The sequence below is a fragment of the Euprymna scolopes genome, chromosome 14 (assembly GCF_053919585.1).
Source record: "Euprymna scolopes isolate OS-2025 chromosome 14, ASM5391958v1, whole genome shotgun sequence".
Lineage (NCBI taxonomy): Eukaryota > Metazoa > Mollusca > Cephalopoda > Sepiida > Sepiolidae > Euprymna > Euprymna scolopes.
This window is the reverse complement of record NC_136495.1, coordinates 1,076,180-1,102,271: the sequence shown is the minus strand read 5'-3', so window position 1 is coordinate 1,102,271 and position 26,092 is coordinate 1,076,180. Positions and strand designations below refer to the sequence as shown.

The window sequence follows — 26,092 nt, the reverse complement described above, 5'->3', positions numbered from 1 at the left end:
GATCATCTCATAGGACCTCCTCCCAAAAGACTATTAGAGAATTAATTCAAATGAATGTTTAAAAGAATATGCAAATTAGCTAGATTTTTTGCTAGTGAATGTAAATTCATGATCATATATAAGTTGTATTTTCTTTTTAAATAAATAGAAAAAGGCTTGCTTTTTTTTCGTTCTTGACTTTCGGGGCGGGATCAATGTGTAGTATCCGTTCTGATATTACACTTGGATTAATTTGTCCATGGTCAAGGTAGGGGGGAAAACCCTCTATACTGATACACTTATTATTTTTAGTCCCTACCAGAGTGCTTTTTTTTACATGGAGTTCACCACTTATTAAAGCTTAAGAGCCACTCGGGGATAAGGGTTATTGGGTATACAATAATCAATGGGATAGTGTAGTAATAGTCTTGGATAATTGATAAAGTGTCATTATTAAAGGGGCGGTTCATCAGGAATTTGTTTGTGTTGGACTTTAAGACATGCAGGTTGAAGTCGGGAGGGAAACAGGCAAGCGGAACAGAGTTCCACAGGCGTGCAGTTCTAAGAAAGAAGTTTTGTTCATGGAATCTACGTTTTGATTTAGGTACAAATAAGGAGTGGGGGAAATTATTGACAGTGGTTTCAGCTAGTCGGGTAATTTTTGAAAAAGATTAGCAAGAGGGGACCAGAGAATGGAGCTCAGACGAGCACTTGCCATGGAAATTACGATAGAACAAAGATAGCATCACTAAATCTCTTCTGTGGGAAAGAGGCTACAGGGAAGAGAAAAGGGCATCGCCCACCAAGCCACAAAGTCTATTTTGTACTCTGTCAAGGCAGGATAGGCTAGTTTTAGCAGCTCCTGCCCAGATGTGGCAGCAGTACTCCATCCTTGGACGTACTTCGCTTTTATATAGATAAAGAATTGCATCATTAGTGTGATATCTTCTTTTCCTAGCGACCTTGGCCACAGACTTTATGTATGTGTTCCATTTAAGATCAGGAGTAAGGGTAAAACCCAGAAGCTTATAAAAACATGGAGTCGCCCCTAGACAAGAGCCATCCATTTCAATTGATGCCCGATGGGGATCAGAGCATTTATGATGCAGCTTGGCTTTAGATGCATTAAAGGTAACTAGCCACCTCTTCCCCCACTGTACCACGCGCTCAAGATCAGAGGAGAGAGAATCAGAGAGAGCATCATCATTTACGGGCTTTGATGTGTTGCCATAGATAGTCGTGTCATCAGCATAGATGTCAACGAAAGATTTTAGTATGTGTTTTGGGAGATCATTGATGTAGATCAGGAAGAGAGTTGGACCCAGTATGGACCCCAGAGGGACTCCAGCATTAATACTGTGGCCTCTGATTTCTGCCCATCAACCACTACTATTATGTGTCTATCAGAGAGAAATGGTTTAATGATTGAGAAAACATTTCCAGTTATACCGTAGCTGGAAATCTTGTGTAGTAGGCCTTTATGCCAAACCTTATCGAAGGCCTTGGATATGTCAAGAGCAATTGCCCTAGAAATGAAGCCTTTGTTGAGAGATTCGCTTATCCTATGAGATATAACCGTTAGCACATCTGCTGTAGATCTAGCAGAACGGTAACCATATTGCGTGTCGCTAAGAAAGTTATTTCTGCTGAGGTGGTTGACTATTTATTGTGGATTCCAGCAACTTACTCATGACACACAGGAAACTTATTGGTCTGGACTCAGAGGGAGATGACTTATCACCTGAATTCTTTAATACAGAGCATACTGATGAGGTTTTCCAGGGTGTTGGGAGCAACAACGCTTAAACAGTTTGGTAAGTATGTGGGCAAGTTCTGATTGTAATTTTTTAACACTATAATGGGAATACCGTCTGGACCAGTTGCTTTACTGGAGTCAAGGTTCTTGATTAGCTTGGTGACCTTACGCACAGATATTTTTATGTTGCATAGCGTGTTGTCTGTTATAGGAGGGAATACGGGGAGTGGATGGCCTTCGTCGCAAAGGGTAGAATTTGCCGCAAAGTTCTTGGCAAATAGTTTGGCCTTATCAGATGCTGTCGTGATGACCTCTGGTCCATTGATAATGGTTGGGATAGAATGCACGTTTCTGTTCAGGATCCTATTTGCTATTTGCCAGAACTGGTAGGAACCAAGCCGCTGCTCAGCTACTTTGGATTTTACGGATTGAGCATATAGTTCTCTTGCATTTTTATTACTCTTTTACAGTGGTTGCTGGCGGTCCTGAAAGCAGTTTTAGTTTCAGTGCATCTATTACGTTGGTAGCTATGGAAAAAGTGATTTCTGTGTGCGATGGCAGCAACACATTCAGGGGAGAACCATGGCCGGCTTTTATGTTTTTGTTGGAATTTTTTGGATGGTATGAACTGGTCTATGTTTCTTTTGCCCTTCTTTTAGAGAGCTGGTTTTAACAAACATTGAAATGACCTTGAATCACATTTTGCTTTCGAGGGGAAGCAAATAAATACTAATAGAAAAAAGGGTTTTTATATGAATATTAATGCACACAAAAAGGATTATATATATATAAATACATATATATGTATAATGTTCAGAAAGTGTGAGAGAATATATAATTATTTACACGGCTGACTCAACGCCGCAGCCTACACGAGACAAGATAGCCAACAAAAAATGTCTTCTGAACATTCTATTACCGATATTATCTTACCAGATAGAAAAGAAAAAACATTGTTCTGATATTTGAGTTTACTTGAGGGGGGGGGGTCTGCCTTTTTATTTCACGATCAATCCTTGTGGTTCCTGTCGGGTATTTTGGCATGCGATGCTGTTTGTTTTGATGTGCGCTATTTGTTATTAAGTGATGTGGCCATTGAAATGTTTATGCATGAATATTTCTGCTTCCCTTATACGAACTAAGTTCAGTACTTTTTAAATCAATTTGTGAGTTGAAGGATGTAAGGTTTATGTTCTGCACATCGATACTGGTTTTCATTTCCTTATTTGATTAGCTAACATGCTTATATCTTGTCTGGGAATTAGTTATGCTAGATCATGAACTTCTCTATCAGAAGAGATTTTCTGCATATTCTGTCTGTGATTTAGTTCTTCTATGATATGTTACGTATTGGCAGGCAACGTCGGAAAGAAAAATATTCGATAGTTACACACACATACAAATGTATTCAAATGTTAAGAATTCGTATTTTTATCATGATCTAACGAGATGCATAATTTGACCCTAAATTTGTAACCAGATATCGGCAAAAGGTTGAGACAATAGACAAGTATTAAAATCCCAATGGGAAATAATGTGCTTATAAATAAAACAGAAACAGTCAGAGAGAGAGAAAGAGAGAGAGAGAGAGAGAGAGAGAGGCTGCAGCACGAGTGGCCATTTTCTTTACCAGCCAACCGTCTAACAACTCATCCCTGTACTTTTTAGTGAACATCAAAGAAAAGAATAACAATTTGTCACAGAATTTTCTCAATGAAATAAAAACAATATATTTTTGCATAGTAACATAGTTGTGATGTTTACTTCACGTTCAGTGTGTATATATATTGTACCTTTGACGAAATTGCATAAACAAACATTAGATAGACTGAACAAAGGCATTTTAAACAACCAGCCACGTCGATTATGTAAAAAAATTTGTTTGTGTTGGAGAATTCTGGGGTTGTAATTTTTATTATTATGTTTGATTTTATGAGGCGATGGTTTTATGCCATGCTAGACATTGGAATTCTTAGTAAGCACATTATTGCAAAGTTAACATTTGATTCGTGTTGCTTTAGTTTAACTAATATTTTAAGTCTGGCTTAGATGCGCGTTTTATGAACATTATGATGGCTATAATGCTGTTGGTATGAAGTGATCTCTCTTTGTAGTTCTATGAATAATAATTTTTGATCCATCAAGAGTGATGCCATCGTAGATATGCACATTATTACTAAATAGCCATTATGACCGCAATGCTGATTAATTGGGTGTGGCCATCCTATTGTTATGGATTCTAATATTTGATTAAGTTTTCGGGAATCCCTGCTTTCTATTCTCATTTTGTTCAAGCGTTCTCTCTTAAATCTCACTAAATAAACTCTAAGTTGATTAGACCGGTGTTTTCTATGCTTTGAAGATGATTTAGAATATAATCTATACTTATTCAACTTATATCTGGTATTTCTGTAACTTAATTATCATTGGTTGTAATCTAGATCTACCCACATCTGTGGATTTGTAGTGATTAACATCTGTTAGTATTTTAATTGACGTTCATGTATATCTACTATTATATAAAAATCACTTTGTGTGTATGAGTTAGTTCTTCATATGTTCTGAAACGGCTGAGACTATCTTTTGCAAATTTCACACAAATGTAATATGTCTGGTAGTGTTCATAGATATGCTTTGTTCAGAAATCCATCCGATAAGTAGTGCAAACCAAAAACTTGATTCTAAAAGTATTCTTCCTTTCTTATAGACAAAAACAGTGATTCTACATGGGGACTATTTTTCAGTTACACCGGTCAAGGGAGTTAATTCTCAGCAAATCAAAGCAAGATTCAATTCTCAGCAAATTATTTGTTCTTACAAATTTAATTCTCAGCAAATTATTTGTTCTTACAAAAACGAAACTATTGCCATCTGGAGATATAGTTCAGTGATAGAGTATTCGACTACAGATGGTTTCCTGTTGAAGTCCGGCTGTACCTCGCCATTTCATTCAATTAAAAACAAGAAAACCAACCACTGGTCAAATTATTTCTCGTAATATATAATAATCAATAGATATCATAATACGTACGCAATCTGCATAAATTAAAATATTATGTTTAAGAGTATTGCATGATCGGACAACGCCTGGAGTCCAGCTTATATATATATATATATATATATATATATATATATATATATATATATATATGAGAGAGAGAGAGAGAGAGAGACACTGGTATGTAACATACTAAGTTTTAATGGGTTCGTGTAATTCAGTAAATTTTCATGTACCAATAAGTTTTAAGCTAAAGAGAGATGACTTAAACATTTGACATCGGAGTGAAACACAATGGTAGCTATTGGCTGGTTTTGTTGTCAGAATAATAATTAGAGGATATATACTATTTTATTTAGGTACCTAAGAACACAATATACGAAGTGTAATTTTGATTTTGAAGCCATAATTAACCCAAGTAGATTATGGATGAATAACAGATGTAGGTTAAACCCATGGGTAAATAATCAGTTTTGAGATTAAAAATATGCTTTACATTCTTAATTTGTTAAATAAGCTATCGTAGCACTTTCTGTATCTGTTTAATTAAATAAATTATTAAATCATAGGCGCTTTCTAGCACTCACTAAACCTGAAACACCAAACGGCCTTAGTTATCTCCCTTTAACTGTTATGGGTACTAATATGACCTTTATTTCAACAGAATTCATCTACTACCAGTTAACAACGTAAATGGATTATCTTCCTTCGTAATTGTTTTTTTTTTCATAACTATATAGAACCATATTTGATTAGAATGATAACGAATTTTAAAATATTAAACAATGAAAAATATAATAGAATCCTTTACTCGAAATGTTGTATGAGGATAAATAAATATAATGTATTTGTGGTGTAAATGAAGAAAAAAGAAACAAGAACGACCGACCGCGTTTTTGTGTGGCTTACCTCGTTTTCATAATGAAGAAGAAAGAAACAGAAATGGCTGCCCTGTTTCTTTATATGCCTAAAGGGTGACCACGAGATATGCAAATGAGATGCTCCTGATTGGAGATAAAAGAGGAGTGATTTGGGGAAGGAAGGCATTCTGAAGTTAGATTGCGAGCAGAGAAGTTGTATTTGTAGAAGAGAAAAGTCGGATTCGGGGAGAGAAAAGCTAAAGTTGCAGAAGTTCGTTTTGGAGTGGAGAAAAGACGTGGTAACCAGAAAGTGAAAGTTCGGACAGCAGTGTCACGCAAACGACAGTATTCTTTTTCTTACTCTCCTATTCAATAAAATATTAAACCTAAAATGATCTTAAATCTAACTAATAAAACAATCGATAATTTGTAAATAATGCTTGCTACAAATGAGCGAATAAGAAACTAAAAATTAACCATAACGTTATTGCAATTTTGTTATTGGCCATATTATGAATATAGAAATAAAAATTAAAACATTCTTTTTTTAAAAATTAATTATGTGAAATAAAGAAATATAGAAATCTAATTCAGGAATTCAATGAGTGGGATATATAAAAAAATTTAAATGGCTACGGGTTTTTTGTACTTACTTGTACTTGAAACGACATTCACCCTGGAGGAGTTGAGTCGGCTTCATGAAGATGCACATCTCGTATCACTGCGGCCCAAGCCCGGCGATCGGAGGCAAGATCCCGAGTGAGCAACAGCCAGTCACGTCTCTAACGAGACAGGCCATAGATGAGCGGGCCCGAAATAAGCTCAGCGTCGGCTTTGATAGTCCCGAGCCACGTTCTTAGCTGGCCACCGACACGTTTTTTCCAGCTGGGTAGAGGACGTGGGGAGATAGCCTCGTGGATAAAGACCCCCGCATCACAGCGAGAGGCATGGCCAAACCATCGAAGGCGTCGGGCCCGCAGTAGGTCAGTAATTGCCTGGAGATTGCAGCGACGCCGGACTTCTTTGTTGGCGACGAAATCCAAGGGACGGACGATATTGCGGTTCTCGGGGAGAGCTACAGAGATATACAGACGGTGCTGAACCGAATCCAGGAGAAGGCAGCTGCCATCGGCATGAGAATCAATGCCAGCAAGACGAAGATTCTATCGGCTGGCATCCCCCAAGCAGAAAGGTCCTCCGTCACTCTCAACGGGGAAACCCTCGAGGAGACGGATAGCTTCAAATACCTGGGCTGCACGTTCATTGGTACCGATCAAGGCATGAATGAGATTGAAGCGCGCATTAATGCCGCACGAACTGCCTTTTGTCGACTCCAAAGGCGATTATGGTCACGGCCTGAAATACGTCTGAGGACAAAAATACGAATCTACCAGGCCCTCGTCCGCTCAATACTTGTGTATGGATGTGAGACCTGGCCCATACGGAAAGCGGATCTGCGACGCGTAGAAGTTTTCGACCACTACAATCTCCGCCGCATTCTACGGGTTTTTTGTGGAAACTTATGACTTGGTTTTTAAATAAGGATACGAAAATAAGGTGATATATTAATATTTGAATGTTTTTTTCACTGAGGATGCCTCCAGGTAAATGGTTTTCACGTGCTTCTTTTCCGTTAAGGGAATTTTCTTTAAACAATGTTCTATTTTCAAGAGTGTTTTTATTCAAGAAGTCTGAAGAAATGCTGATTGTGAAATTTTTCAAACGCCATAATGCTTGAAATTGTCGAATATATATATATATATATATATATATATATATATATATATATATATATATATATATATATATACGCATCTATTGGTCAACAAAGTTATCAACACGAAAAGTGAATCCTTTTCTGAACCACCTAAATTTCGTCCATGTAGATTTCCGGTATACCTCAAGTTACATTGGATTGCACCTGAAGGCCAACGTATTGGGTATAAGACTTTCTCTCTTGTCGCTTCTAATATTGGTGTTGTATCCCTCCGAATCGTTTTTTCTACAAAGAACGCCTTTCCCTCTTTTCGCAAGGACGTCCTGCTTATCTCACAATCAAATGTTATTGTCGGTGTGGTTTCGTCTATATAGACAAGACTTCGAAGCGGTTTCGGGTTTGGATCGCCCATCATGTATCTCGTTCTATCCAGGATAATCAGCCTACTTCCAGGGGTTCCCAATTGGTTGAATCGACTATTGGACAGCACTTAGTAGATAAAAAGGCCCGTGGTTTTACATTTTTTCCGGAGTGCTTTTCTGTTTTGCATAGAGGGCGTACTAATTACCACCTGTTTTTCCTCCAAGCGATGGTCATCAGTTTTAGACTCCCTACTTTGTGCAAGCAGAGAACCCATCGGTAACAGTTGGATCTATTTGGGGGGACACATTCCGTTATAGTTTCCTTTCCTTTTTTTAGACATATATCCTTTTAAAGGTCGTCTGACGTAAAGTGCTTCGGGCTTTATTATATTTCGTTATTCTTATTTATTTTACCCGATTGTATATTTGTAATATATAATTTTTCTCGTTTTTTTCTCTTCTCCCCCTTTTTATTTTATTTGTATTTTAGTCGAGCTAACATCTTAATATGGTCTATGTCTTCTTCATTATTTAAAAATGTTGCCATTCCAATATATATATATATATATATATATATATATATATATAAATGAAATCAAAGAAATGTAGTGTTTAACTCATATACGCAATCGTAAACTTCAAAATAATATAAATAACAGTATTTATATATCGAAAATTTAATCGACACCGAATTAAAAAAGTTCAATATGCAATAGAGAGTAGAGCTTATTATAAGAGAAAGAAAAATAAAACTGTAAGTTGAACTTTACAATCAAAATTTATTGTTCGACTGAATACTCCCCCCCAAAAAAAATAAATTTGCTGATTTTTTTATGTCCTCCGATGAGAAGAATGACAAAAATAGCATTCTTTGAAACTACGTTGAATAAGGACTTTGTAAATTGTCTTTTGGAGTATTCAGTCGAACAATAAAATTTGATTGTAAAGTTTAACTTACAGTTTTAATTTTCTTTCTCTTATATATATATATATATATATATATTAAATGATATATATGTATTAAATGAAGCAGTCTTATAAATATAATATAAAGCTGAACGTCTGTGTGTGTATGTGTGTGTGCGTGTGTGTGTGTGTGTGGTCTCGAATAGGCTCCTATATGGTTGACTATTTTAAAAAACTAATTACATATAATGATAGACGATGTATCGAGGATAAGGAATGGGTATGTTTGATCTGGCAGAACGGTGGTTCATAAAAATTGTGGGGTGTGCATTCGCGCCTGACCCCCAAAGTATGGAAGTAAAAAATGAAAAAAATACGTTTATAAGGATTTTTGATATAGATGTACATAAGAATACTTTGATAAGTATGTCGACTTATATAAGGATTATATAATAAAATTGTGGGGTCTGCGTTCGACCCTGTACTCCATGGAAATATCGATCAGTTTTAACAAAGACTTTGCATATCTATTTGCGTAAGTGTACTTTGATAATTATTTTTCAGTTTCAAGAAATATGGTGTAATAAAATTATTGGGTGTTCGTTCGCGCCTGACCTCCATAGAATGTAAATATGTCACAACGTTTAACAAGCTTTTTTAAAAGGAGGGAGGGCCCACAATAATACCTTAACTTTAATCTTAATTCACGTTAGCATTTATTTATTTTGGGGGGTTGAATCCTATTGTGTCGAATACATTCACCTCATAAATTCACGTTCTTATTCAAAAAAAAAGTCGGAAGTTTAGACAATTCTCGACACAAATTTTGCATAATTCCGTTTTTATCCTTTTCCACTTGCACGTGGCACTCTTTCGAAAATAGATAAATAGATAAATAATAAAAAATAAGAATGTTACTTATTATCGTGTCAAAGAAGGAAAAAATCCTGCTCACGTGATTACGTGTCTTTTTAAAAACATTTACATAACCTTCTTATTTTTATTTATATATCTGTTCAAGCTTTTTTTGTCAGTGTACTAAAAGGAATTCAGTTGAGTACAACCCTTTCTGCGTGTTCTTTACATTACAATAGTACAGCCCTGAATCCAACGGCGCAATACTACACCGTTCAATACTGTAAAACCAAAACGAAGCTGTTCTGCTTGAAAAGGGCGCCATTTTCTTCTTCTTTTTCTTCTTCTTCTTCTTCTTCTTATTATTATTATTATTATTATTCATATTTATATCGATTCTTTGCTTTAAAAACTAAAGTAATTCCATGTTTACTTTTTTAATATCACATTTTGCTGTTTTGGATTATTTTACTAAAGTAAGTAAGGCTTCATTATTTTTCAAATCTGTTTTTGTTTTTTTTGTTTTTCGATGTTTCGTCGATATTATTTAGTAAGAATGTTTTGCAGAAAAGCCAACGAACGGCTGCCCGAAAAAATAAATGTTCACGAAATAAATATTACCATAGTCAATAAAAGTTTAATTCATGTTTTTTTTTTGTTTTGAATTGTTTTTAATGCTCTTTACTTGAAATAATTTTAGCGAACCGAAATTAAAACGAAATTTGAGGCGATAACTACTTAAATGAAGTTTTATATAAACTACACATGCCATAATCGAATATTCCTCAAGCACAACATAACGGAAAACATAAAAATATGCTTATAAATATTCCTTACGCTGACGGAACTCTCTTAAATTGTTAACATAGAATGCTCAGGCGCCCCTCCTTCAAATTGAAAACGGGGCTCTCCATTTCAAGGTCGCTGCCATTTTGATATTTTTTTAAACCGATTCGTGAATTTAAAAAAATTGTTTTTACAAACTACTTAAAAATACAAACCAATGAATTTTTCTACCATAAAAATAACTTTTATTTACTATGGTAACATTTATTTCTTGTAAATTTATATTATTATATATATATAACATTTTCTCCTTGTAAGGAAACATCATTTTGTTGGTCACTCTTGGCTACAAATAGACACAAAGTTGATATAAAAAGTATATTTTCGCGATAAGTATCTTTATTTTCATCATATTTTGCTTAGGTCAAAATTTTTTAGTATCAAAACCTATCTCTTTACAACCCCCTCCTTTTAAAAACCTATCATACTTTCATCAATCACAGTCCATCTTCTGTAGGCTGTTTTTGAACCCAGTCAACGACGTGTACTACTGGTAGTATATATATATATATATATATATGTGTGTGTGTGTGTGTGTGTGTGTGTGTGTGTGTGTGTGACTGCTTCATTTAATCACATAAATTAATATACGAAAGTATAATTTTATGCGTAAACTAAGTATGTACTTAAACAGTGCTCAATACATAGGTAGAGCCAGGTAGTAAGTTACAAAAATATATGTGGCAATTAAGTTACACAAAATATTCCACGTTTCATCCACACTAGGATTCGTCAGGCTTAAGCTTTACGAATCGTAGTGTGGAGGAAACGCGGAATATTCTGTGTAGTTTAATTGCCATATATAATTTTATAACTTTATATATATATATATATATATATATATATATATATATATATATATATATACTAGCAAAATACCCGTCGTTGACTGGATTCAAAAACAGTATACAGAAAATGGACTCTGATTTATGAAAGTCTGATAGGTTATGAAAAGAAAGGGTTGTAAAGAGATAGCTTCGAATTTGGGGGGGGTATCAAAACCAAAGCAAAATATGATGAAAGTAAAAATAAAATAGATAAACCCCATAATTTATTATACCATACCTGTTCACACTGAAACACTTATCACAATATTCTGTGGATCTATATTAAAAAACCTTGTTAAACTTTGTGACATATTTCCATTCTCTGGAGGTCAGGTGCGAACGAACACCCCATAATTTTATTATACCATATTTCATCAAACTGAAGCATAATTATGAAAGTATACTTACGCAGATAGATATGAAAAGGCTTTATTAAAGTTTGTGCTTATTTCTATTCCATGGAGGACCCCACAATTTTATTATACCATCCACATTTAAGTTAAAACATACTTATCAAAGTATTCTTATGTACATCTATATCAAAAACACTTGTAAACGTTTTCTTTTTTTTAACTTTTTATTTCCATACTTTGTGAACCAGGCGCGAACGCAGACCCCACAATTTTAATGAACCACCGTTCTGCCAGATCAAACATACCCACTCCTGTGTCTCGATACATCTTCTATCATTATATGTAATCATGTTTTTTAAAATAGTCAACCATATAGGAGCCTATTCGGGACCAGACACACACACAGACACACACAGACAGACACACACACATACATTACGCTTTATATATATATATATATATATATATAATATTTAGATACAACGTACAATTGCGATAAATTTCCTTGTATGCACGCATAGCGATTTCTACTGTCTGTTATGTACTTAGATGCATATGCAATGAGTTTTCTGATTTTATTAGTACAGCTCAAATTATTTTAAAGCTTGCACCAATTGAAATATCTAGTATTTCTACTGTGGTAAAGGTTATTCACGTAGATCACTGGCATATGACTGTCTTAGGTTTGAATAATCTTCGTAGTTCTCTATTTTTAAGCAGGTTGGATATGAACGGTAGTGAGTCTCTGATAAGATCAAAGAATTAGTGTAGCTTTTTCTTACATCTTTGGTACACCATGTTTTGAAGCCACTCACGGATAAGGGTTATTGCAAGTACATTACGTTAGTGTGGAGATTTGATGAAGTGTTTACTTAAGGGGGGGCGGTTCATTAGGAATTTGTTAACGTTGGACTTGAAGACATCCAAGTTGTAGTCGCGTGGGAAGCAAGCAGATGGAAGAGAGTTCCACAGGCGTGCAGTTCTAACAAAGAAGCTTTGTTCATGGAATCCACGTTTTGATTTAGGCACAGATATAGAGTGCGGGCAATTTTTCACAGTGGATTCACTTAGACGGGTGTTTTTCGTGAAAGATTGGCGAGGGGGGACCAGAGATTGGAGTTCAGACGAGTACCTGCCATGGAAATAGCGATAAAACAAGGATAGGCTCGCAACGCCTCTTCTGTGGGAGAGATGTTGCAGGGTAGAGAAAAGGGCATCCCCACTAAGCCACGAAGTCTATTTTATACTCTGTCAAGGCCGGATAGGCTGTTTTTAGCAGCTCCTGCCCAGATATGGCAACAGTATTCCATCCTTGGGCGTACTTGGCTTTTATATACATAGAGAATTGCATCAGTAGTGAGATATCTTCTCGAGCGGTAGAAGGATCCCACCATCTTTCCAGCGACCTTGGCAACAGACTTGATGTACATGTTCCATTTCAGATTAGGAGTAAAGGTCAAGCTCAGAAGCTTGTCAAAACACGGGGCCTCACCCAGACGAGAGTCATCCATCACAATTGATGCCAGATGGGGATCAGAGCGTTGATGATGTAAGGATAGGAGTTTGGTTTTGGATGCATTAAAGGTAATCAGCCACGTCTTCCCCCACTGAACCACGCGCTCAAGATCAGAGGAGAGAGAATCAGAGAGAACTTTGTCATTTACGGCCTTTGATGTGTTGCCGTAGATGGTCGTGTCATCAGCATAGATGTCAATGAATGATTTAAGTATGTGTTTAGGGAGGTCATTGATGTAGATCAGGAAGAGAGTTGGGCCCAGGATTGAACCCTGAGGGACTCCAGCATTTATATTGCAGGCCTCCGATTTTTTTTCCATCTACCACTACTCTTATGAGCCTATCGGAGAGAAATGATTTAATGATTGAGAAAACATTTCCAGTTATACCGTAGCTGGAGATCTTGTGAAGTAGACCCTTATGCAATACCTTGTCGAAGGCCTTTGATATGTCAAGAGCAATTGCCCTAGAAAGGAAGCCTTTGTCAAAAGATACACTAATCCTGTGGGATATAACCGTCAGCACATCTGCGGTAGATCTTGCAGAACGGAAACCATATTGTGTGTCACTAAGAAGGTTATTCGTGCTGAGGTGGTTGACTATTTCTCTATTTAATATGGATTCCAGTAACTTACTCATAACACACAGGAGACTTATTGGTCTGTACTGAGAGGGAGATGACTTATCACCTGAATTCTTAAATACGGGGCAAACTGATGAGGTCTTCCAGGGAGTCGGAAAGCACTTCTCCTTAAGGCAGCGCTTAAATAGTTTCGTAAGTATGGGAGCAAGTTCTGGTTGAAGCTTTTTTAACACTATAATTGGGATGTCATCAGGGCCAGTTGCTTTACTGGAATCTAGGTTCTTTATTAGCTTGGCGACCTCATGCACGGATATTTGTATGTTACCTAGCTTGTTCTGTGTTATAGAAGGAAATATGGGAAGTTGATGGCCTTCGTCGCATAAGGTAGAATTAGCTGCAAATTTAATTGCAAATAGTTTGGCCTTGTCTGACGCTGACGAGATGACCTCTGGTTCATTGATAATGGTTGAGATAGAACGCACACTTCTGTTCAGGATCCTATTTGTTATTTGCCAAAACTGGTGGGAACCAAGCCGCTGATCAGCTGATTCCTGTGTCTATGCTGATCCTACTCCCACTATATTTCGTTCCAAACAAAGTAATACTTTATGATTTTGCATTTTATTGAATGCTCACTAGGAACAAATGAATTTGATCGGGTTATAAACAGAGATTTGTTTCTATCCCTTTCCACTGAAGAACATATTTGCCTTTTGGTGGCAGATGAGAAAATAAATATTTATTTAAATTGGGAAAGCATAGAGTCGATATTTATGATAATGAAACTTAAACTTTCATTATGATAGATAATATTATTTGCAACTATTTCTTAGAATTTACAAAACGGCTTTTCTCACTAATAACAATTTACTATAGGATAACAAGCCATAAAAAAATCTGTGATACATAAAAATTATCAAGTTTTACAGTAATTGTATATTGACTGAAAAATCGATTACAGTTAAAAGAAGAAACAAAACTACACATTATAATATTTCTACTTTTAAATTAAATATTTACAGTAAGAAATAGAAGTAGTATTATAAGCAAGGACATTTATAGGATGCACAGTTTATTTAGATTCTATTTAAACTATGAAATACTTCGTATAATGTTGCGATCTTTATAGAACACGTCTCAAAATATGAACAGGAGAAAAAGCTAAGAACGATATAATCTAATGTTGACCTGAAACAGAAATATGCCCGAGACCATTTCAGAAATAAAACTAAAATTATAAGCAATGTTTTTTATCTAAACTCACATATGCGAATTACTAAATATAATCAGAACGGACGGAAACAAGTAAATTATATATATGCATACGCGGTCGATATGTTTCCTTACACGTTTGACTAGTAAAGTCAGATTCGAAATTTACAAGAATCTTCTTCGTATGTCGTTGCTTCCGGCTTTACTGTTCTTTTGATATCTATGCGCTTATATGCATAGCAAGATTTACACTACGCGACCCCTTGTGTGTTCAAGCATCGCTTGCAGCGTGAGAGTCCACGTCAAGATATTTGTTCAGGTGTTGTCTTTTATGCAGCGAATTTGTTCGCTCACCGCCGATTGGAAACGCGGAAGTGGGTGAAAAATTTGCCTCGAAGTTTATGTTAGTTCCGGATCTTTTTATTTTTTGTAAGTTCTGCTCCAAGCTCCATATCTTATTAAAGACGATGTATTTAATACTGAGTTTTGTTTTACTAGTTTGGTGAATTGATAAATGTTGCTTTTGAAAAGAAATGTTATATTAGAAACGGATGACACATCTGAACATACAGGGAAAGTAACAAGTATTACATAATATGCTAATATATATATATATATATATATATGTGTGTGTGTGTGCGTGTGTATGTGTGTGTCTATATATGTGTATCTGTGTGTGTTTATTGATATAAATATGAGTGTATACGAGCGTTACAAAAAGTTAGTTTGTGCGAGTAATATATTATTGCAGAATGGAAAATTATAATAAAAATATAATGTTAAATTGTGACTTAACCAAGTTTTGCAAAGAGTTGATTTGATTCAATCGAAATTTCGGTTGCTTAATATGAATGCAGTCTTAAAGTATTTGGGGGTAAATCAATTTTTCTTATATATAATAATTTGATTGCAGAAATTTCCGTCTGGACTAAAATACCGTAGGTTAAAACAACATCTGCCAAATACAAATTTATTAGGTCTAGCCTATTAGTCACTATCTTATGTGGCTTTGAAAGACTTTCCTTACACATTAAGGTAATTAAATAAAGTCTATGATTACATCCGAGATACTACAGCAACACTATCGCATTAAGCTACAAAGGAAGTAGTTCCGAATTCCCCCTATTAATAAAGTCCTACCACCGAACCCAGTAAAAACTGCAGGTTGTTATACACAGGGTATGGATACTGTAGTTTCACCCTCCGTAACTAATTCATAAACTCGTAGCACAACCGTTAAATTCCCGTTCGCCGATTCAAAAATATAATAAATTCTCCCTGAAAACATATCAGCTATTCTCATTGGCTTATATCAGACCGATCCAGATTACAATTCTTCAAATTAAAAGGAACCGCCACGAGACTATCCAATATAGCTTCTACAGATACACGATGCCAGCGTTCTACATAAAATAAAGCGCTTTCTTAACTTAGCCGCTCGAAATTAATTGCTTCTCTCTTACTCACTCTCTCCCTATCTCTTTCCTTCTCTCTAAATCTGCTTACCAAAAGAGAGAGAGAAACAGACAGGGTGAGAGAGACAGACACATGGAGACAGAGAGAGATTTATATGTTTTCTTTACATTCGACCACAGTATCGAACCGAGCGATACATAGATAGATAGATAGATAGAGAGAGAGAGAGAGAGAGAGAGAGAGAGAGTCAAGAACGGTTACGAACAAGTGAGAGAGAGAGAGAGATGAAACGACACAAAACATTTCTTTTTTTCACAGTTATACGATATATGTCAACACGCTACTTACGGAAACACCAGTTACTTAAACTGCAGATTAGATCGACTAAAAGGCATTAACTACTATATAGCAACACAAAAATAATGTAACACATTTTCGTTTTTTTTTAATGTTTCCGCATTTAAAACTGTCCAATAAAGTATTTCCTGTTTTTTCTTTATTAGAAAAACAAGGAATTTAGTCCGTCAAAACTTACAAACTCTCTCTTTCTTTCTTTCTCTTTCTCTCTTTCTCTCCCTCTCTCCCGACAGCTAAATAGATTGATATTTTCTTCTTCCTTTCATCCTTCACTTTACAGATTCGAGCCTACATGCCCCCCTAATACTGTTTTCATATCTCTTTACCCGGGCTGACTACTGCGTCTACTTTTTTTTGTAATTTTTACCCTCGCTGCTAGTTTATTTTATTTTTACGACTGAGGCTTGCTCAATATGATTATAGGAGTTGGCGGTGTCCTGGGTACAACAACAAACAACGACAACATCTACCGCATGCATGGACCAGAATGATAAGAACTGTAAGTCTATCAAATTTTTGTCAGACTTCTGTATAACTCCCTTTCCTTACCGGTTGGACATCAATATATTGTTACAGCGATATTTCTCAGCTCACGTTAGTTTGAAAGTATTATTTTCTATTTGTTTATATTGTAAATACGATAAATATTTCAGTAGACATAAATATCTAAATAAAATATACCAGTTTATCGGTTGGGTATTCATTCAAAACTGTCTATTAATAATTAAAATAAAAGAGTTGCTTTAATTTTAGATTGTATCCATGACTTCAAAAGACAAAAATATTGTCAAAAATAATATAATAAGGAATTACTCAGCGTAACACTTGATAAGATTTTATTGAGACTCGTAACCATTACTTATTACTTTTATAGCAAAGGATGCATGCACAATAATATAGAAGCGTTACAATGGCCGTGGATTTTTTTTTTATTCTTTCTTTATAATAACCTCTCTTTGTCAAAAAGGATTTCCATCCTCTATGCAAATATTCTTTACTTTGATTCTTACAAAATTATAATTCAAATCGAAGTTAATTCCAATGATATAAAAATCTCCCTTAAAAATTGACTGATATTTATGTCCTCTATGACACCTCAGATAAAATTAAGATTCCAAATAAATTGCATCTATAATTTTTCGAACTATTGAAGTTGTGTGTTTTGGAAGTGTTTGCGCTTTGATGAATGTGCACAGAGAATGACAATATAGCATTGCGTTAAACATATATATATATACATGAAATGATTTTGTTGAATGTATCTTTATTTCAATATTACGCCGTGATGCATAAAACCATCGCGTTTTTAATGTAGTTTCGTCATAGTTATATTCCCATATGGTACCATTATTGGTAATATTTTGACACAAGATTTTATAAATATATTAATGTTTTGAATTGTTAAATTCCTGAGAAACATCTCTAAATATTGTCATTTTCAAACACAGTCCTTTAAAGTAATTCCATACAAATGTGCGATTTCTATAGATTGGCATTTTTGTGTGTCAGGAGAGATTCAAATAATATTTGGAGCAAAAGTTTAAGGTGAAAATACATTAAAGGTCATTTAGTTTATTATATTTTAATAACATATCTAAACATTTATTGATTTAGAAATCGATATCCTTTGGTTACTTTATCATTATCTGTAATCAAGTCAGAATTTTACCTGTACTTCTTGTCATTTTTAGTTTTTCATCTTCGAATTCGGAATCCGTAACCTGTTCAATTTATTTATAAAACTGTCTTTTGAAATCGTGTAGTTATATAATATAAGTAAAAGAATCACCTGATGTAACTAATGATCAACGAAGGTTTCACATTTCCGAATACTTTTATTGTATCAAAATCAATGACATCGCCGAAGTTTCAATCGAATCGATTAATTGCCTACTTTAGTCAGGAATCACTGCTGGGTACCGAAAATAGCGTACTCTACATTGCTTTGTATATTACAACCTATTGATTTCATAGTTTTATATAATGGATTTAATCATCGTGTAACATGCAAAAGGCGATTGTCAGAATGTTTAATATTGGACCAGGCGACACCAGAAAATATCGAATGTATCTGCACACACGCACCTTTCAGATATCGGCCGATTGCTAAATGATGACGTCAACCTAGATTCCGATCGAGAGGTGGGGGTTCTGGAAAATAAGATAAAATGAGAACAAGTCCTACATTCTAAGCTGGATCGGAATATCAACCGAAGACAACGAACATTCCAAATATTAAAGAATGACAATATTAGAGAGCAAAGCATAGAGAAGTAGAACGAGAGAGAGACACAGTCGATAGCTGCCGAGCAGTGACATTTCTGAGTCGCCCGACATAGACTCTACACCGCCTACACACCCACCACCGACCAAAACACATTCCGTTTGGACTCTCTCTAATGTCTGCCTCGAGTCGATGAGTGTAAATAAATTGTATTGTTTTGATTTAAATGATTGTGTGTTGTTATGAATTTAAAAACCAAGATTACGAATTAAGATGTATATAATTGTGCACGCGTTTGACAAAAGTGCGACCAGAAATTATATAGACGTTACAATTGTTATATACACCAGTTATATAGATCTGACTATATAAAAATAGTCCAATTGCGCTCTAAATTTGAATGTAGTTGTCTAATAAAAAAACGTTGTTGATTTAATACGAAAACCCCTTATACCCAATACTGTGATAAAATTTCTGTAATGAACTTTTGATATTTCTTTGTATAACGGTGTTAATTTGGTCAAAATCGAGTAGATTCTTCTTTAATCGTATGTTGTCCGATTATCGATTTTCGATTTTTTAAAACGCATGTCGATACACAACCTATTTAAGGACGCTCCTAGAAACATAAAATACATGTGTGTACAATTTCTAAATAACCGGCCCAGTTATTTCCAAATTTATCAGGAAATATCCCCACAATAACATACACTCACCCCAAGATATAGGTTAACGTGACTTTGCATAGTCAGTTAAACTTGGAAATTAAAAAAAAGACAAAACAACATAAACGTTTCCCTCTTACTACTTTCTCTCTCTCTCTCTCTGTCTCTCTCTCTATCGTACACTTAAAACAGATTTAAGATTACTGCTTGTTGTTATATAACAATTTTTATAATGTAACCTTGCATAGTTTACTTTTTAATTTTTATATTAGTTGATTAGAAAGTTTTCTTGTATTTTGATTACAAATGATGTATTTTCAAATAAGTGTTCGTTTTAATACCTTAAATTTATATATAATTTAAAAGAAGGTAAACTACATAAATTGGGAAAGGCTTAAAGGAATATAATATGTCATTGACAATGATGAGTAATTTTGTTAAAATATTTGCAAGTTTATGTTTATTAGAACAATTCAATATCATATTACCTGGGTGTTATCCTCAAATAAAGAAATGTATATGACAATAAAATATTTAGTGTAAAAAAACAAAGGTTGATTAATTTGATTTTGCCATAATATATTCCTACTATGTTGATTAAAAAAATCTACAAAACTTAATTTATAAATTTTCCTGCACATATCAGTCGATATACTCGTCAAGTACTATTTGCATAAATAATAATTATATAGAAAACTTTAATACTAAAAACTTACAGATGGAGGTGAACATGTATCCAAAAACATGAAAAGCTATGACAAAAGACTAAGGAACAGTCAATATAAAAGACCTCTTTTTACAAATAATGATAAATTCTCATAAATCAAATTGATCACTGAAGAGGCAATGCGAAAGAAATCTACTAATCATTTACACACATGAATAGGTGTGTCAGAATTTTGGGGGAATTTTTGATACCCCTAACAAAAAACTGCGAATAAAATATAAACAATTTCGTACTTTCTCTTTTTAAAGTGGGTTTTTTATTTTCGTTATGGAATATACTTCAAAAATAAACTATTAAAGTTGTTTAACAATAACAGAAAGATTATTTTTATTAAAAAAAACAGTGTTTACAAAGTGCCTGCGCGCGTTCATGCAGCCATGTTTTTTTACGTAATAAAATCAATCGAATTTTACGAGTTAATTTTTTTTCAATTTTTAAAATTTAAAAATCTATCAAAATTTTGCTAATCGTTCAATTCTTACGATATTTTCAGGTTCAATGTGAAATTTTATACTCTTTTCAATAAATTGAATATAATATTCTAGACAAGTTTTTTTTAAATTACCCTCCCATTTTGAAATGGCTATTCAAATGAAAATAATTAATTTTCTCAACTCTTTATATATCACAAATTGAGGATAAAAGATTAATAAATAAAATAAGCTAAGAAGAGAACAAAAAAGAAATTGCCTTACCCGGTCAACTGTTTATGTCTTTCTGTTCTACCTCGGTTGCTTTTGTCTTTCTCTTATCGAATCCGCGGTTTTCTCCAATAGAAAGACAAATTTCTTTTTCACTGTCTATTTTATTGTTTTCCTTCCTTTTGTTTTTTGCTTTTTGTTCTCAGTCTTTCGCGATCTTTTATTTTCAAATATGTGTTCCGTTGATTTTTTCTTTCTGTATTTTTCTCTCTTCTCTCTTTCTCTTTCTCTCTCTCTCACTCTCTTATATATATATATATATATATATATATATATATATATATATATATATATATATATGTCTCTTTTTCGTTGTACTCTCTTTTTTGTCTTTTTTTCGCGGTAACCAATGTAAGAAGCTCCTTCTCGTTCAGGGTCATCCTGGTCTCGGCACCACATGTTAGCCTCCGACCCAGGGCAGCAGATGATTTTGACCCTGTTGAACTGCACTGGCCGTTGATCGTCTTTCGCCGGGAGCACTCAACATGAATTCTCAATGTCGAAGGCTTCGTGTCGATTTCCGCTAAAAATGAATTATCTTTGCATGCAAGCCAAAAAGGAAGACAAACACGGAGGGTTCAAGACTACTTAAAATTTAATTCACGAAAATTGCAGGTTTTTACATATGTACATCAATCTCACATTTCCTGTCAAATTCCTCAAGCAATTATATATATATGTCGGTTTTTACAAAACACAATAAATTCATCCCTTTTAATAGGTCACCCGCCGCTGTCCGGGATTCAATCAACGTTTAACAGAAAATCTCAGCATATTTACCCGACCTTATTCAGGGTTTAAAGGAGTCTTAATCGCTCCCCTAAGCGATCATGCAATACTATAAGATATAACCGTAAGCATTCTGCTGTAAATCTAGCAGAACGGAAACCATACTGCATGTCATCAAGATGGTTATTTTGCTGAGGTGGTTAACTACTTCTCTATTTAACACAGATTCCAGTAACTTACTCATGCCTCTCAAGAGACTTATTGGTAGGTACTGAGAGGGAGATGATCGATAACCTGAATTCTTAAATACAGAGCATACTGATGACATTTACCAGGGTGTTCAGAAGCAATGCGCCTTAAGACAACGATTACAAACTTTGTAAGTATTGGGACTAGTTCTGATTTAAGCTTTTGGAGCACTATAATTGAAATGCCGTCAGTTGCTTTAGTGAAATCAACGTTCTTAATTAGCTTAGTAACTTCATATTTGTAATATTTGTATATCGCATAGTGTGTTTTCTGAAACAGGAGAAAATAGGGGGGAGGGCGGCCTTCGTCGCATAGGGTAGAATTAGCTGAAAAGTTCTTGGCGAGGTGTTTGGCTTTGTCTGTTACTGACGAGATTATCCCAGGTCCATTGATAATAGTTGCGATAAAGCACACACTTTTGTTCAGGATCCTGTTTGCTATTTTCCAAAACTGGTGGGAACCAAGTCGCTGCTCAGTCACTTTGGACCTGACGAACTCAGCATACAGCTCTCTGGCATTCTTCATTACTCTTTTACAGAGGTCGCTAGCAGTCTTGAAACCGTCTTTAGTCTCAGTGCATCTGTTACATTCGAAGCAATGGAAAAAGTGATTTCTGTACGTAATGACAAAAGCACATTCCGGAGTGAACCACGGCTAGCTGTAAGGTTTTTGCTGGAATTTTTCGAGGTTATGAAACGGTCAATTAACCATACCGTCAGGTCTGATACTATAGAGGACACATCTTGTTTAAACCTGGAATGCAGAGGTAGATCTGATATAAATGTACGGAAGCTATCCCATTCAACCATAGAGTATCGATATACTGTAAAATGGAGAAGTACGTTTGAGGTCTTATTACATTTCGTTTTATATCTTAACTGATACAACAGAGTAGTTGGAAGATCCCAGTGGGGACAGAATAGAAGATGAACATAGCTCAGAGCAAGTTGTGAGGAAAAGGTCTTTGAGACTTGCATACTAACCGACATATTTTGATAATTGCAGTGAACTTCTTTTAGTTATCATTTTTGAAAACATTAATTTGTTCTTTCTCCTCGTACCTTTATTTTATACCGCAAAGCGCTGGACGATCATTCGTACACATTTATTATGAAAGTTTATTCATAGAATAAAAAGTCAATGTAAACTAGATAATGTAATCTTTTCCCCTGTCAATAGTTTCTTTCTCCTCTTTTCTTTTTTTTTAAATATACGTTTCCTTCTTTTTCCTGGATACTTTTCGTGGATTTTCTTTCTCATTTTACGTTTCAGGCCTTTTGCTTTAAATACCTTAATATCTGGTCTAATCCTATATATTCTATCAGTGTAATTATTTTACCCTTTCTCTTTATTTTTATCTATTATTTCTCAATTGCTGTTTTTTAAGTTTGTTCTTGATGGGGGAAGGTGTTGGACCTATTCGAAAGCTCGTCGAGTGCAAACACATCTTTGTGACAAATGCAATTACACACAGAAATGCACTCAGTTTTTAAGGATTTAATAATTAATATGGTATTATATTTTGATATATAATTAGATACTAAGAAGCTTATTTCCAAATGTAATCAGCGATGTGCATGTGTGCATACTTCTGTGTAATGTTGATTTTTAATAAAAAAAAAAAGAACCGGAGAGATTATTGCAGAACGATAAACATACATACTACATGTAACCGTACAGAATTCTGTACTTGATGGTATCATGAAAAGATAATTACAAACGACGATTATACTCTTGTGCACTTATGTTTTCGAGGATCGAAAATATTTTTTTTTCTGTGTACGAAATAAACTTCCCTTTAGCCTAACTCGATTTAGAGCAAATATAAATAGTGTGCAATGCAAACCAGAAGCCGATGAAGGTCGAAATAAATTTATTATCTTATATGTTTCGAGTTTTATCCTGCATTCATTGCTGTTTGACATAGGCTCTTTCAAATTGCCAGCAAGTTTTGTAGACAGACCTATGATTAAGTATTGCTGCACGCCGAGGGTAATATAAAAAACGTATTTTTTTTTTTTACTTTTAGTTGTTTTTCGTCTTATTTCACTTTGATGAGCTGTTCGTTTTTCGTTTTGTGAATAACGATCAGTCGTTTAAGAGAAGGTAAAAATATTTTCAATTGGTATTCAACTGAGATAATTTGCATTCTGCGCACATCGCTTGCTCGCATCATGCTTCTTATTCGATTAACTTTGATTGCGTCTTTTTTTTAACTTCAGCTTTCTCATCCTCTCTAACGAACTCTCAGCCACATATACACAGACATAGATGCGCGTATAAACACGTATGTAAGCGAGCACATACATATTCAACCCTACAACCTTACAACACTACATATGCTTGTATATATATTCGTTAACGGAATCTAACCTTCCACATCAATAATCAATGGTACACACAAATGCATGCACACACGCGTAAGGCTTAATAAAACTCAAGCGTACAAAAATAATAAAAGCCGGAAGCGGATCGAAAACAAATAACAAAAATATAATATATAACATACAGCTTACTAATATCCGGGTCAGGAGTAGAGTAGGTAAAGAAACAAAATGTATATAAAGATATTAAAAGAATAATAAAAATGAAGAAAAAAACAAAACTACATAGAAACAAATATTAATCCAAATTCTTTATTGCAGATTACCGTAAAATATGGGATGTATATAAAAGTCCTATGCAAACTGTTGTGCTCGTTAAGTTATTATGTTACATAGTGGTTACATTTGTTCCAAAACAAAATCCACCTCATTTGCATCAATTATAATCTATACAGTTAAGTTATAGGACTACTTTACTTATATTATAACTCAGTTGCAAAGGTTGAAAATAGTTTGAACACACAATCCCTCGTATATGAAGCGACACTCACACATCAGGCTAGCGATACACCAGAAATATGCCTAGGTATGACACAAGGGACGTTTAAGCGGAGATATTACATACACAACAGTTCCTTCACGGAAAAAAACAAGGATAAAGACAGCAGTAGCCGCCCGAGTATGGTAACTAAAAGACAATGAAACACCATTCAGCATTAAATGAAGATCATAGAGAGAAGATCGGCATACTCACCAGCCTCAAAACGATGCCCCCTTTGTGATGGGGAGAAATACCACATTATAATGACCCCCCAGAAGGGCTGTTTTAACATCCGCAGTGAAACCGTTAAAGCCTGTGTACGTAGGAGATAAGCGCTCCTAATAAACTGGGAGGACCAAACAACTAATGAGGACCCTACCTAAAGGAATTTCTTCAAGATTATTCTAAACACAGTCAATTTAACACATAAAATAATTTAATTTAGTAAAAAATGAAAATAGACATTTAGGCTATATTTAGTATAAAAATAATTTAGAGCTACATTATAGAATACCATAAACCTAAATATATATATATGTATATATGTATATATATATAAATTAAATAAAAATAAAAAGACCTAGAAGTTAAATAGCTTATATAAGAGCCATTAGAACCTAATACCAGATAATAGTTACCAAAGATAAAATGAAATAACAGTATATGGGATAGTCATTGATTAATCAAAATACCATGCCAATTAGAAACAGAATAGGACAATGTGCATTTACTAAAATCACATTAATTACAAATATTAATTAGAGAATTGATATTAAAATAAAATAAAATATACAGAAATAGGGATAAGCTATAGTGAAATAAAAATGAACATCATTATAAACAATAAATGAGCCCCGCTCTTTGCTCAAACAGAGAACAACATGACTGACGAGAGCCTAACATTATTTACAGTTTAGCATTAACTCGTCCCTCTTACGTTGGGCTTCCAGAGTATTCTAAATGCAGCCAATTTAACGCATGAAATAATTTAGTAAAAGTGAAAATAGATATTTAGGCTATTGTAAGTATAAAAATATTAAGAAATGTATGGCTATATAATAGAATACCATAAACCCAAATATATATATATATATATATATATATATATGTGTATATATATATATATACATATATATATATATATATATATATATATATACATATAGCAGCATATGTGATACTGATTAATTAATCAAAATATAAGCGGGAAAATATATATAATACATAAAATAAATAAATATACATATATAAAAACGTATAAAAAATTAAAAAGATAAATAATAAAATATAATATAATAGGGAAAACAAAGAATCACGAATTACCTCCCCTTAACTAAAATAAAAAAAGGACAAAGATTAAAGAATCAATAAGATAGATTAATTACCTCCC

At 34.2% G+C, this 26,092-nt stretch overlaps 1 protein-coding gene across 1 annotated transcript in view; it reads left to right on the top strand.

The window, feature by feature from the left end:
- Window positions 1-16,906: 16,906 nt before the first annotated feature.
- The window catches only part of LOC145292838 (thyrotropin-releasing hormone receptor-like), a 504,617-nt gene continuing 495,431 nt past the window's right edge, over window positions 16,907-26,092 (top strand). The window contains exon 1 of the mRNA XM_080138885.1: window positions 16,907-17,041. The gene's annotated coding sequence lies outside the window, so the exon portion shown is untranslated. The remainder of the gene's footprint in view (window positions 17,042-26,092) is intronic.